Genomic DNA, 14377 nt, shown 5'->3' on the forward strand with positions numbered 1-14377 from the left:
GGTGCCAGAAAATGGGGAACATTAGCCGAAGAAATGAGATGCCATTGAACAACATTTTGGTGGTAGAACTCTTTGATGTTTGGGGAATCGATTTCATGGGACCATTTCCATCCTCTTTTGGCTACTTATACATATTAGTGGCAGTGGATTACGTATCCAAATGGGTTGAAGCCATTGCTACAAGAACTAATGATCATAAGGTTGTGTTGAATTTTCTTAAAGATGTGATTTTTTGTAGGTTTGGAACCCCAAGAGCTATTATTAGTGATGGTGGCAGCCATTTCTGCAACAAACCCTTTGAATCCTTAATGAAGAAGTACAACATCAACCACAAAGTGGCAACCCCGTACCATCCTCAGACCTCAGGACAAGTGGAGATTAGCAATAGGGAGATCAAGAACATTTTGATGAAGACTGTGAGCCCTACAAGGAAGGATTGGTCATTGAGGTTAAATGATGCACTATGGGCATATAGAACAGCATACAAGACCCCCATTGGCATGAGTCCTTATCGCCTGGTGTTTGGGAAAGCTTGTCACTTGCCAATGGAGCTTGAACACCGTGCATATTGGGCCATCAAGAAGTTCAACTTTGATTACAAGGATGCTGGAATAGCAAGGAAGCTCCAACTTAATGAGTTGGAAGAGCTTAGAAATGAAGCATATGAGAATGCCAAAATATACAAGGAACGGACTAAGCTCTATCATGACAAGGCCATCCTACGGAAGGAGTTTCACCAAGGTATGAAAGTACTTTTGTTTGACTCACGTTTGAGACTTTTTCCAGGAAAATTGAAGTCTAGGTGGGTGGGACCATTCAAAGTATTACAAACATTTCCCCACGGAGCTGTGGAGATAGAGAACATTAAGAATGGCACCTCTTTTAAAGTCAATGGGCAGCGTTTGAAACCATACTTGGATAAAGGGGAGGAAGAGCAAGTGTATCAAGTGGTGGATGTTCTTGAATTTACAACACCATGAGCAAGCTACCATGTCTTGCCTAGACATTAAATAAAGCGCTTGCTAGGAGGCAACCTAGTGTGGTTTGTGTTCTTTCTTTATGTTGTGTTTATTTTGTTACCATTCCATATTCTTTGCCTACTTGCATTGGATACAAGTTTAAACATCGAGGACAATGTTTAGATTAGGTTTGGGGGTGTGGGATGGAAAGTTTGTGTTTATATTTGTTTTTTTTGTGTTAGTTTGGTTAAGAGTGTTTTGCTTTCATTTTGTTCAATTTGTGTGGGTTTGTTTTAGTTAAGTGTGTTTTGCTTACTAATATGAATGTATATGAAGGTTATGTTTGAAAACAAACGATTGGGTTGCTATGGAAAAGAGTTGCATCTTGTTGTCATTTATAAAGCTATAACTCTTGAAATTGTGATGATAGAGGTACCATACTCAAATTCTGGAAGAAGAATAGTGGAGACTACCCTAGTGAGTTATTTTGAGCCTATTTGCTTCTTTGAGAGGGTTTAAAGTGTTTCTACTCCTATCTCTTTCTTTCAATTTCACTTTAAATGATCTCATTACTTCTATTTTGATTGGATACTAAGAATTACTCTCTTTGCAGATACCATGTGTTTAGTATCATTCGTGAATGAACTCAATGAGATGATGTTAGGCTATGCATGTTTAACTACTAAAAGGCTTAAATCCTACCCATTTGTGTGCTCCATTCACCCTCGTTGCAGCCAAACACTTTAGCCCAATTCTTTCATCACCCACACCACATTCTAGCCCATTACAAGCCATACCTTATAGTTTGGGGAATACCAAGGTGATGAAGACTAAAGGTAAATTAAGCTTAGAACAAGATTGTGGCATGTACCGAGGGCACCTATGTTGAAGATGCTTCTAAAAAAAAAGGGGTTATAAAAAAAAAAAAAAAAAGAAGAGAATTAAAATGGATACAAGTTCCAAATCTCCTCATTATAAGACATAGGGCCTGGATGCCAAAAACAAAGAAGAAAGAAAACAAATGCAAGTGAAGAGCATGATCCTCAAGAACACTTTGGTATGCCCCAAGCTCTAGTATTTCATATCATTTCTCTCGTAACCTATAACCTAAGCCTTACATTACAATCTTGAGAAAGACCTAGCTGATCATTGAGGACGTATTCATGGGTGATGGTAAGTGTGTGTGTTATCTATATTCTTAGCATTTGATTCATTTCATGAGATCTACTCAGAAACTGTGCTTCCATTTCAGATTTCATATGTGAGAATTTTGATTTCCTTTACATAATTTCACTCATATATGTTGTTGAGAGACTAAACCTTAAGATCTGAGTGAAAACTTGAGTGGAAGCTGTGAGGAGTAGAGTTGAGGCGAATTCTATCTTAAGCATTTGGGTATGGTGACTTTGAAGTCGTAAGACATGGAGAAATATCTTTATACGTTACAATTGATACGATTCTTTGAAGTGGCAATCTTTTGAGTTGAATGAATGACAAAATCTTCATTGGTTCTTATTAGTTTGTTTAAAGCATGTTTTAACCAAGTTGTTTGCAGATTTTGTAAATGTTTGTGGGTGTCATCACTGTAAACCCTCAGGAGACACAACTCCTCCAACTAGGGACATCTAGGGGTTCAAAGGCTTGTTGCACATGCTCAGTGCAATCGTTTGGCCAGCGAAAGTGGTTTAGTTAGATGTTTGTGTTTTATGTGTTTTAGTTTTAAGTTTGCTCGAGGACTAGCAAAAACCAGGTTTGGGGGTATTTGATAAGTCACACTTTGCATGCATTTATATCCTCCTTATTTGCCGTTTTTGTGATTGTTTTAGATTGAACTAGTTGCATTTTACATTATTCGGTGTTAGTGTGCAGCCAAGGGTGAACTTGGATCAATGGGAAGGCAAATGAAGTAAAAACATTCCAAAAAAGATGTGAAGTGTTAAGAGATGTAATTCGGCCATATTGGGTGATTTTAAACAAGGCAAAAACATTGAAGTCAATTATGTGGTTCCAACACCGAAACATGCATTCACATGCATGTCACAACCTTGGCCGTGTGTTCCCATATCATCCCATCATTTGATGCAATTCTAACACCAAATCAGATTCCTCACAATCCCATTTCCATCACTTAATTCATTTCAGCCATTTTGACACCAACAAACACAAACATCCATTCCGTGCACTCCATTACATTTCTACTCTTCATCTTTACAGAAATTCACATGCATTGTGATTAAACAAGTAACTCCTTGCAGCCATCATTTCAGAAATCCAACCCATCCCTTTGTCCATGCCGTGTGTTCTTCCCATTTTCAGATTTGTATAAACATTTTCTGGTGCTCCAATTGACCTTTGCAGGTTCCACTCACTTATGGCAGCAAGGGCACATGCATTTTAATTAAAGAAACCACATCTGTGCAGACCTTGTCCATGCCGTGAGAACAACACTCAGAAACCCATCATTCCATCTGATTTATGCTCTGCCATCTGAGTTAAACAAATCCTAGATCCAATCTGAATGTTGGGGGATCACACACACTCTATTGGGCTCCATTTTCCGTCCATCATACTCACTCATTTCTTCCCCTCCATACCATTGCATTCTACATTCTTTTCCTTTCACAGAAACTGTCCATTTCATCTACCATCCACAAGTTTGCTTCTTCAACCAGTCCATTACACATCCATTTCACTCCATTTCACTCCATTTCTGTCCATTGTCATTCTCTCCATTTCACTCCATTTCTGTCCTAAGGGCAGAAATCATCCAAACCAAACCAATCTACTTCATCCGCACCACATTTGGAGAAGCAACACCAAGGAACTCTTCAAGGATTTCAACATCAGTTTTGCTTCAAGGGTTCATTCTTATAAATTCTATGTTCATTCATGTTTTATACTTTTATGTCAAATCTTTTGTAGACATGAATTGTAACTAAGCTTCCTCTAGGGATTCGATGTAACCTTGCAAAGTTTGCTATGTAATTAAGTTAGAATGCTCAGTTTGTCTACCTAGTTCTTGCTTCATTCTCTGTTATAATTGTGAATTTGTGAGTTGATTTGTATGCTTGATCTCCATTTGAGTTAACCACAAGTTATTTAGCCAAGATTAAAGCATACATCATGTCTAATATTGGTGGATTTGTGAATGAATGAAGGGAAAGCTTGGCAAACATCCTGCCGAGTGTTCCCTTTGGTTTAGTGAACGTTTCTTGTGCATTACATACTCTAGATTATGAATCAAAGTTGCACATCACAATTAGGTTCAAGATTAGAGACATTTGATCAAATCCACACATCATATGGTTGATCATATCCAAGTGAAACAAACTCAAGAAATAGGTAGATGAATGAGTATAAACCAACTTAACAAACATGGATTTAATTGAGCAATGGTGAAATCGAATCCCTAGTTTCATTTCCATTGATACTATCTCATTATATTGGTTGTTGATTCATTGATTTGTGTTTATTTCATTCTTTTATGCTTTCAAGTTACAACAACAAATTTGCATAGTTTGATTAGTTTGATTCAAATCTGCCTATTTAGAATAGTTTGATTCATTTCTTAGAGTTTTAAGCAAAACAAGTAGTTACATAGGTCCAATTAGTCCCTGTGGATTCGACACCCTTGCTTGTGCCATTATACTAAATATATTCTAGCATTAGGAAGGAAATATTTCATCAACAGGGACACACCTCCTAATGATTTGATCAGGGCAATATTTAAACAAATATGGTTCGTCCCAAACGTAGTGCTTTACCATGGCAAGGAACTTCTTTCTTTCCTGAAAAGAAAGGTCATTTCTCATTATACCACAAGCAAGATAATTAACAAAATCTGCATACCATGGTTCTTGTTCTTGAACAACAAGGAGTTGCTCATCTGGAAATGATTCATTTAGGGGCAAAGGTTGTCCAACTCCATGGTTTTCATTAAGCCTGGACAAATGGTCAGCCACAACATTATCACTGCCCTTCTTATCTCGAATTTCCAAGTCAAACTCTTGTAGTAAGAGTATCCATCTAATCAAGCGTGGTTTAGCATCCTTCTTTGTAATCAAGTACCTAAAGGCTGCATGATCAGAAAACACAATAACTTTAGATCCCACAAGATATGACCTAAACTTTTCTAAGGCAAAAACAACAGCAAGCAACTCCTTCTCAGTTGTGGAATAGTTAAGTTGGGCATCATGCAGAGTCCTGCTTGCATAGTAGATCACATGTGGACGCTTGTTCACCCTTTGCCCTAAAACTGCACCAATAGCATAGTCAGAGGCATCACACATTAATTCAAAAGGTAATGACCAATCTGGTGCCATAATAATAGGGGCCGAGGTTAGTTCATATTTCAAGGTATTGAATGCATCCATACAAGCCTTATCAAAATGAAATACAACATCTTTAGCTAACAGATTGCATAATGGACGAGTGATCATTGAAAAGTTCTTAATGAAACGACGATAAAAACCCGCATGGCCCAAGAAACTTCTTACTCCCTTCACAGTGGTGGGGGCTACCATATTGGTGATGACGTCAATTTTGGCTTTGTCCACCTCCATTCCTTTGCTAGAGATTACATGTCCCAACACAATTCCTTGTTTCACCATAAATTGGCACTTTTCCCAATTGAGAACCAAATTTGTTTCCTGACATCTTTGAAGTACTAAGGAGAGATGGTTAAGACATTCATCAAAAGAGGAACCAAACACTGAGAAATCATCCATAAATACCTCAATGAACCTTTCTACCATGTCAAAAAAGATGGCCAACATGCATCTTTGGAATGTTGCTGGAGCATTGCAAAGTCCAAAAGGCATTCTCCTGTATGCAAATGTGCCAAAGGGGCAAGTAAAGGTTGTTTTCTCTTGATCCTCCGGAGCGATTGCAATTTGATTGTAACATGAGTATCCATCCAGAAAACAATAATGTGAGTAACCTACCAATCTCTCAAGCATTTGATCTATGAAAGGCATAGCAAAGTAATCTTTTCTAGTGCTAGAATTCAACTTCCTGTAATCGGTGCAAACACGCCAACTGGCCGTGGGCTTTGTGGGCACAAGCTCATTGTTTTCATTCCTCATCACAGTGATTCCCACCTTCTTAGGAACCACTTGAATAGCACTCACCCATTTGCTATCAGAAATGGGATATATGATCCCCACATCTAACAATTTCAACACCTCATTCCTAACAACCTCCTTCATGTGTGGATTAAGTCTTCTTTGTGGCTCACGGGTTGACTTTGCTCCTTCCTCCAAAAGAATCCTATGCATGCACATGGTAGGGCTTATTCCCTTGATATCTGCAATAGACCAACCAAAAACCAATTTGAACTCTTTTAACACCCTAATTAGTTTATCTTCTTCATTTGGGGTGAGGTCAGAAGCTATGATAACTGGAAGAGTTTCAAATTCAGCTAGATATGCATATTTTAGATGTGGTGGAAGTGGTTTAAGTTCAAGTTTTGGTGCCTTAACAGTGGGAGGAGTTAGATGTGACATTGATGATTCTAAAGGCTCTAAAAGAGGTGAAACATTCAAAGGATACAATGCTAATGCTTCCAAGGCAGCTATTTCTTCCATGAGTGCATCTTCCTCATCAAACTCATCTTGAGATTGACTCAAAACAGTTTGTAATGGTTCATTCGATTATGCCTGTAAGAATTTAGAGAATACAAGTGAATCAAGCACATCAATGGCTTGGCCAAGTATTGAGGCCTGGAATGCTCTAGCTCCGATGCCTTCCGCTCCGATGCCTCCCGCTTCTATGCCTCCCGCTTCTATGCCTTCCGCTCCGACGCCTCGTAGTGGGGCTTCACGTAAACAACCTTTGTGAAGCGCCATCTTTCTCCATGAATGGAGGGTGATACTTGAAATGATCCGGTAATGGTTTAAATTCTAGAGTGGATGCCTGAATCATTAACAACATATTAGTATAAAAGAAAATTGAAATTCGGGGAGGCGGCTTACCTTTGTGCTCCGACATGAACTTACAAATAAACACCCCCTCGAAAGTTATGACATGTCCCGTGTCATAAAACCCTTTTTCAAAGCAACCCAATAGTTTGTCTACAAACATAACCCTCATATACATTCGTGTAAGCAAAAACACACTTAACCACAACTAACACAAGGCAAGTAGGCAAAAAATATGGAATGGTGACAACATAAACACAAAATGAGGAAAGAACACAAACCACACTAGGTTGCCTCCTAGTAAGCGCTTTATTTAATGTCTAGGCAAGACATGGTAGCTTGTTCACGGTGTTGTAAACTCAAGAAAATCTACAACTTGATAAACTTGCTCTTCCTCCACTTTCTCCAAATATGGTTTCAATCGCTGCCCATTGACTTTAAAAGAGGTGCCATTCTTCATGTTCTCTATCTCTACAGCTCCGTGGGGAAATGTTTGCAGCACCTTAAATGGTCCCACCCACCTAGACTTCAATTTACCTGGAAAAAGTCTCAAGCGTGAGTCATACAACAGTACTTTCATACCTTGGTGAAACTCCTTCCGTAGGATGGCCTTGTCATGATAGAGCTTAGTCCGTTCCTTGTAGATTTTGGCATTCTCATATGCTTCATTTCTGAGTTCTTCCAACTCATTAAGTTGGAGCTTCCTTGCTATTCCAGCATCCTTGTAATCAAAGTTGAACTTCTTGATGGCCCAATATGCACGGTGTTCAAGCTCCATTGGCAAATGACAAGCTTTCCCAAACACAAGGCGATAAGGACTCATGCCAATGGGGGTCTTATATGCTGTTCTATATGCCCATAGTGCATCATTCAACCTCAGTGACCAATCCTTCCTTGTAGGGCTTACGGTCTTCATCAAAATGTTCTTGATCTCCCTATTGCTAATCTCCACTTGTCCTGAGGTTTGAGGATGGTACGGGATTGCCACTTTGTGGTTGATGTTGTACTTCTTCATCAAGGATTCAAAGGGTTAGTTGCAGAAATGGCTGCCACCATCACTAATAATAGCTCTTGGGGTTCCAAACCTACAAAAAATCACATCTTTAAGAAAATTCAAAACAACCTTATGATCATTAGTTATTGTAGCAATGGCTTCAACCCATTTGGATACATAATCTACTGCCACTAATATGTATAAGTAACCAAAAGAGGATGGAAATGGTCCCATGAAATCGATTCCCCAAACATCAAAGAGCTCCACCACCAAAATGTTGTTCAATGGCATCTCATTTCTTCGGCTAATGTTCCCCATTTTCTGGCACCTATCACACTTAGAACAAAAATCAAAAGCATCTTTGAATAAATTAGGCCAAAAGAAACCAGATTGTAAAACCTTTAGAGATGTCTTTTTGGCACCAAAATGTCCTCCACATTCCAATGTATGGCTGAACGTTAGAATGCTTTGTTGCTCACTCTCTGGGACACACCTCCTAATGATTTGGTCAGGGCAATATTTAAACAAATATGGTTCGTCCCAAACGTAGTGCTTTACCATGGCAAGGAACTTCTTTCTTTCCTGAAAAGAAAGGTCATTTCTAATTATACCACAAACAAGATAATTAACAAAATCAGCATACCATGGTTCTTTTTCTTGAATAACAAGGAGTTGTTCATCAGGAAATGATTCATTTAGAGGCAAAGGTTGTCCAACTCCATGGTTTTCATTGAGCCGTGACAAATGGTCAGCCACAACATTATCACTTCCCTTCTTATCTCGAATTTCCAAGTCAAACTCTTGTAGTAAGAGTATCCATCTAATTAAGCGTGGCTTAGCATCCTTTTTTGTCATCAAGTACCTAAGGGCTGCATGATCAGAAAACACAATAACTTTAGATCCAACAAGATATGACCGAAACTTCTCTAAGGCAAAAACAATAGCAAGCAACTCCTTTTCAGTTGTGGAATAGTTAAGTTGAGCATCATTTAGAGTCCGGCTTGCATAGTAGATCACGTGTGGGAGCTTGTTCACCCTTTGCCCTAAAACTGCACCAATAGCATAGTCAGAGGCATCACACATTAGTTCAAAAGGTAAAGACCAATCTGGTGCCATAATAATAGGGGTCGAGGTTAATTCATGTTTCAAAGTATTGAATGCATCCATACAAGCTTTATCAAAATGAAATACAACATCTTTAGCTAACAGATTGCATAATGGACGAGTGATCATTGAAAAGTTCTTAATGAAACGACGATAAAAACTCGCATGTCCCAAAAAACTTCTTACTCCCTTCACGGTTGTGGGAGCTGCCATATTGGTGATGATGTCAATTTTGGCTTTGTCCACCTCCATTCCTTGGCTAGAGATTACATGCCCCAACACAATTCCTTGTTTCACCATAAATTGGCACTTTTCCCAATTGAGAACCAAATTTGTTTCTGATGCAAGAATTATACGCACACAAATTAAACCCTCTTTTTGTCAATTGTAGTATAAGTATAAGTAGGGATCGTTCTGGACCGGGGATTAGGAGGGATTGCAAATCACTTGGAAACTGACTCAAAAACGTAAAATAAAGTTAAAAACGTTCACAAAGACTCAAAGGACTCAAAACAAGTTCAAAAGACTCAAAACTGCCTAAAAACACTAACTAGGCAGTTTCTGACCTTAAACCCAATGTTGGACGAATTTAAGATTATGGTTTGATTCAAACGTAAAAACACAATATAAAACACTATACTAGACTCAAAGAATGCAAAACTAAACTTTAAAACACTAAAACAAACCAAAAGACTCAAACATCACCGAAAACACTCAAAACAGCCTTAAAATCACTTTCTGGGCAGTTTTGAGCACTTTGGTGAATTTGGACGAATTTTGGGAAATAAATTGAATCAAAACACTTTAAAACATAAACTAAACAAAGTCTAAACACTAAAGAACAAGAAAGTAAAGGGGGGTTTTAAATTGACGAGAATTGAAATAACGAAACAAGTTAATAAACTAGACAGAATGTAAAGATGAATTTGATGGAATTGAATGGATGGGAACCTAGCTAAGGGGTTCATCTCCATACATGTTATACTTGCATAATAAAATGATTTCCAATTGCATTTCAATAAACTATGATACTCAACACCCCAAGTTAACCGTGATGCACTAATTAACCTTCAAATCTTCCTAACGTTATTGAATTGGATGATGCATGCGACAATTCAAAACATTCCCCATAAGTCCTCAACATGAATGCATAGAAGAGGTACAAGCAAGAATCATTACGCTCTATGAAAATTATAAGTGTTGACGAGGCATTCGTTACTATGATTGCATGAAACTTATGCCAAGAATTTGTTTAACGCGATTGTTTATAAGCAACCTCCACTACTTGCGAATATAAGTTCGTAACTATTAGGTGAAACTCACTTATATTCTAGCGTCATATTCATGCATGAAAATTAAGCGCGCATTCTCAATAAACATACATAAATAAGTTATCAACCAAACGGTTAAACAAATTGAATCCACAACTTATGAAACGCAATTAGAAGTAATCAAATCAAAATGCAAGCATAAACATATATTTCGAATCCCCCCCCTAGCCAAGGGGGGTTTAGTTGAATTTAAACATTGGAATCAAAGAAACACCTAAACATTCCAACAACTCAAACTTGAATTGTATGAACGTTTAGGCCCTCTTCTCTTCCATTCCTCATTCGTACAAAACAAAGAGTATTGAAATTAAACATTGAAATCAAAGAAACACCTAAACATTCCAACAACTCAAACTTGAATTGTATGAACGTTTAGGCCCTCTTATCTTCCTCTTCGTTGTAGCACAAGGTCTAAGGATAGTTTGATGGTGTGAATGGTTTGGGGAGTGGTTGGAGTGGCTGCAATGGAGGAGAAAAGTGTTTTGGTGGCTGCTGCAAGGGTGTGGAGAGGTTTTGACGAATTTCTGGAATATGGAAGAGTGAATGAATGAGTATGAATGCAATGGATGCTTATTTATAGGTGAAATGGGGGGAACATGACAGCTAGGAGGGAATGTGGCTGCATGTGCAAGGGGACAATCTGAAAATGCATGTGAAAGCATGTGTTGGCTGCAATGATGAAATGGATGGGAGTGCATGTGGCTTAATTAATTAAAGGGAGTGCATGTGCAATGTTTTAAAGGATGGAATGCATGTGAATATGATGGAAATCTGATTTATTTGAAGATGCATGTGCAATGAAGTGGAATGACAGCTAGGTTATGATGATGAATGCATGTGGCTGATTTAATTGAATAGGAAGGCATGTGGATTTAATGGTTTAAAGGGTGAATGCATGTGGATGCATGTGTTGATGAATGGGATTGTGGAGTGGCTGGAATGATGAAAGAATAAAGGGTGCATGTGGGTTAATTAATTAAAGGGAGTGCATGTGCAATGTTGTTGTTGGTGCAATGATGGAGGAACAAGTGCATGTGAATGCATGGTGATAGCATGTGCACGGTTTTGGTTGGAATGATGGCAGATTGTGAAAACATGTGAATGCATGTGTTTGATGAATGATAAGTGGTGAATGATATGATAAGTGATAAGTGGTGAATGATAAGTGATGAATGATAAGTGGTGAATGATATGATAAGTGATAAGTGGTGAATGATAAGTGATGAATGATAAGTAATGGGAGCATGTGAGGGAATGAATAATGAATGCATGTGTATGGTTTTGGGAGAAAGGTGGAGATGCACGGCATAAGGGAATTGGAAGGTTTAAATGTCCTAAAACTAAAGGGAACAAAGTTCCAACACTTTGGTCTTCAATTTCGTCCAACATTTTGGCGCCAAGCATAAGCTATCCATCCTTAGCCCAAAAGTGCTCCAAAAGTCTCCAAAATGCATCTTTTTGCTCCTTTAGCCCTTTGGACCTACAAACACACGAAAATAGCTTAAAGGACTAAAATAACTAAAGAAACATAACGTAAATGCACGAGAACAAGCCATTTAAGTCGCATGAATATGCTCCTATCAGTTTCCTGACATCTTTGAAGTACTAAAGAGAGATGGTTAAGACATTCATCAAAAGAGGAACCAAACACTGAAAAGTCATCCATAAATACCTCAATGAATCTTTCTACCATGTCAGAAAAGATTGCCAACATGCATCTTTGGAATGTTGCTGGAGCATTGCAAAGTCCAAAAGGCATTCTTCTATATGCAAATGTGCCAAACGGGCAAGTAAAGGTAGTTTTCTCTTGATCCTCCGGAGCAATTGCAATTTGATTGTAACCTGAGTAACCATCAAGAAAACAATAGTGTGAGTAACCTGCCAATCTCTCAAGCATTTGATCTATGAAAGGCATAGGAAAGTAATCTTTTCTAGTGCTAGAATTCAACTTCCTGTAATCGGTGCAAACACGCCAACTAGCCGTGGGTTTTGTGGGCACAAGCTCTTTGTTTTCATTCTTCATCACCGTGATTCCCACCTTCTTAGGTACCACCTGAATAGCACTCACCCATTTGCTATCAGAAATGGGATATATGATCCCCACATCTAACAACTTCAACACTTCATTCCTCACAACTTCCTTCATGTGTGGATTGAGCCTCCTTTGTGGTTCACGGGTTGACTTTGCTCCTTCTTCCAAAAGAATCCTATGCATGCACATGGTAGGGCTTATTCCCTTGATATCTGCAATAGACCAACCAATAACTGATTTGAACTCTTTTAACACCCTAATTAGTTTATCTTCTTCATTTGGGGTGAGGTCAGAAGTTATGATAACTGGAAGAGTTTCAAATTCAGCTAGATATGCATACTTTAGATGTGGTGGAAGTGGTTTAAGTTCAAGTTTTGGTGCCTTAACAGTGGAAGGGGTTAAATGTGACCTCGATGGTTCTAAAGGCTCTAAAAGAGGTAAAATATTCAAAGGATACGGTGCTAATGCTTCCAAGGCCGCTACCTCTTCCATGAGTGCATCTTCTTCATCAAACTCATCTTGAGATTGACTCAAAACAGTTTGTAATGGTTCATTAGATTGTGCCTGCAAGAACTTAGAGAAAACAAGCGAATCAAGCACATCAATGGCATAACAATCAAGAGATGAAGAAGGATGTGAAAGAGACGCAAACACTTTGAATTGAAGGGTCTCTCCTAGCACTGTCATAGTGAGGAGTCCATTTTGCACATCAATGATGGTCTTGGCCGTGGCCATAAACGGTCTCCCAAGCAAAATAGGCAATTCTCGGTCATGTATAGGAGCTTCTTCCATGTCCAACACTACAAAATCCGCAGGCAAGATTAGTTTATCAATTTGAACTAGAATATCCTCTACTATACCTCTTGGATATTTCACGGATCTATCCGCAAGTTGTAATGAGATGGTGGTGGCTTTCAATTCCCCCAAACCTAGTTGAAGGTATACGGAATAAGGCATTAAGTTGATGCTAGCACCTAAGTCAAGCATCGCCTTCTCTACCTTCTTTTCTCCTATGGTGATGTTGATAGAAAAACTTCCTGGATCCTTGAGCTTTGGTGGAAGTTTTCTTTGCAACACGACACTTACATTCTCGGACACCACTACCTTCTCATGTGGTCCATACTTCCTTTTGTAGTTGTTTAACTCTTTGAAGAACTTCCCATAAGCTGGCATGTTCCTAATGACATCAAGCAAAGGTAAGTTAACATTCACCTTACTTAGAATATCAAAAATCTCCTTAAATGACTTATCCTGCTTGCTCTTGGCAAGTCTTCCAGGGAATGGTATTGGTGGAGTGTAAGGTTTCTCGGCCTTGTGAAGATTTGGTGCTTCAAACGAGGGAGTAGCATGGCTTGGTTCCTCATTTGGTTTCTCATTTTCTCCTTGAGTAACCCCTGCATTCACATGATCAGATTCATTAGTAACTTCATTACCAACTATATTATTGATAACCTTACCACTTTTAAGTGTAGTGATTGCTTTGGCTTGCTCTTGGTTCCTTTGGAGTATCACAGGTTGGCTTGGAAACTTTCCAACCTCTCTTTGGCTCAAGGCATCTGCAATCTGCCCCAATTGTGTCTCCATTTTGGTTAGAGCCGCCGAATGTTGTTGGAGAGTGTTATTGGTGGTTTGTTGGAATTGCAAGGTATTTTGGGCTAACAATTTAACCGTATCCTCAAGAGTAGGTTTTGGTTGGAAGTTTTGGAATTGATTGTTGTTCTTCCACGAAAGATTGGGATGATCTCTCCAACTTGGGTTATATGTATTAGAATACACATCATTCCTTGGCCTTTGATTGTAAGAATTCATGAGGTTCACTTGCTCTTGGACATACTCGGGGTAAGCCTCCCTAGATGGACATTGATGAGTAAGGTGGCTTGGTATGTTGCAAATGGCACACACTTCACTTGCTTTTGGCACCATGTTGAGCACGGATTCAAGCTTCTTTTCTAGGTTAGCTACCTGCAAAGAAAGATCATGATTAGAGCTTATTTCATATACTCCAACTCTCTTACCCCTTACATCTTTGTGTTGAGCAT

This window comes from Pyrus communis, chromosome 7 (assembly GCF_041283825.1).
Source record: "Pyrus communis isolate YQ-2024b chromosome 7, ASM4128382v1, whole genome shotgun sequence".
In the NCBI taxonomy this organism is placed as follows: Eukaryota; Viridiplantae; Streptophyta; class Magnoliopsida; order Rosales; family Rosaceae; genus Pyrus; species Pyrus communis.